We start from the raw sequence: 2,092 nt of genomic DNA, 5'->3' as shown, positions 1-2,092 counted from the left end.
CCTAGAAACATATAAACTACCACAACTGAGCCAGGAAGAAATAGAAAGCCTGAACAGACCCATAACCAGTAAGGAGATTGAAACAGTCATTAAAAATCTCCAAACAAACAAAAGCCCAGGGCCAGACGGCTTCCCGGGGGAATTCTACCAAACATTTAAAGAAGAACTAATTCCTATTCTCCTGAAACTGTTCCAAAAAATAGAAATGGAAGGAAAACTTCCAAACTCATTTTATGATCCCAAAACCAGACAAGGATCCCACCAAAAAAGAGAGCTATAGACCGATATCCTTGATGAACACAGATGCGAAAATACTCAACAAAATACTAGCCAATAGGATTCAACAGTACATTAAAAGGATTATTCACCACGACCAAGTGGGATTTATTCCAGGGCTGCAAGGTTGGTTCAACATCCGCAAATCAGTCAATGTGATACAACACATCAATAAAAGAAAGAACAAGAACCATATGATACTCTCAATAGATGCTGAAAAAGCATTTGACAAAGTACAACATCCCTTCCTGATCAAAACTCTTCAAAGTGTAGGGATAGAGGGCACATACCTCAATATCATCAAAGCCATCTATGAAAAACCCACCGCAAATATCATTCTCAATGGAGAAAAACTGAAAGCTTTTCCGCTAAGGTCAGGAACACGGCAGGGATGTCCATTATCACCACTGCTATTCAACATAGTACTAGAGGTCCTAGCCTCAGCAATCAGACAACAAAAGGAAATTAAAGGCATCCAAATCGGCAAAGAAGAAGTCAAATTATCACTCTTCGCAGATGATATGATACTATATGTGGAAAACCCAAAAGACTCCACTCCAAAACTGCTAGAACTTATACAGGAATTCAGTAAAGTGTCAGGATATAAAATCAATGCACAGAAATCAGTTGCATTTCTCTACACCAACAGCAAGACAGAAGAAAGAGATATTAAGGAGTCAATCCCATTTACAATTGCATCCAAAACCATAAGATACCTAGGAATAAACCTAACCAAAGTGGCACAGAATCTATACTCAGAAAACTATAAAGTACTCATGAAAGAAATTGAGGAAGACACGAAAAAATGGAAAAATGTTCCATGCTCCTGGATTGGAAGAATAAATATTGTGAAAATGTCTATGCTACCTAAAGCAATCTACACATTTAATGCAATTCCTATCAAAGTACCATCCATCTTTTTCAAAGAAATGGAACAAATAATGCTAAAATTTATATGGAACCAGAAAAGACCTCGAATAGCCAAAGGGATATTGAAAAAGAAAGCCAACGTTGGTGGCATCAGAATTCCGGACTTCAGGCTCTATTACAAAGCTGTCATCATCAAGACAGCATGGTACTGGCACAAAAACAGACACATAGATCAATGGAACAGAATAGAGAGCCCAGAAATAGACCCTCAAATCTATGGTCAACTAATCTTCGACAAAGCAGGAAAGAATGTCCAATGGAAAAAAGACAGCCTTTTCAATAAATGGTGCTGGGAAAATTGGACAGCCACATGCAGAAAAATGAAATTGGACCATTTCCTTACACCACACACAAGAATAGACTCAAAATGGATGAAGGACCTCAATGTACGAAAGGAATCCATCAAAATCCTTGAGGAGAACACGGGCAGCAACCTCTTCGACCTCTGCCGCAGCAACATCTTCCTAGGAACAACGCAAAAGGCAAGGGAAGCAAGGGAAAAAATGAACTACTGGGATTTCATCAAGATCAAAAGCTTTTGCACAGCAAAGGAAACAGTTAACAAAATCAAAAGACAACTGACAGAATGGGAGAAGATATTTGCAAACGACATATCAGATAAAGGACTAGTGTCCAGAATCTATAAAGAACTTAGCAAACTCAACACCCAAAGAACAAATAATCCAATCAAGAAATGGACAGAGGACATGAACAGACATTTCTGCAAAGAAAACATCCAGATGGCGAACAGACACATGAAAAAGTGCTCCATATCACTCGGCATCAGGGAAATACAAATCAAAACCACAATGAGATATCACCTCACACCAGTCAGAATGGCTAAAATCAACAAGTCAGGAAATGACAGATGCTGGCGAGGATGCGG

This window comes from Mustela lutreola, chromosome 3 (assembly GCF_030435805.1).
Source record: "Mustela lutreola isolate mMusLut2 chromosome 3, mMusLut2.pri, whole genome shotgun sequence".
In the NCBI taxonomy this organism is placed as follows: Eukaryota; Metazoa; Chordata; class Mammalia; order Carnivora; family Mustelidae; genus Mustela; species Mustela lutreola.
This window is presented reverse-complemented; position numbering follows the sequence as displayed.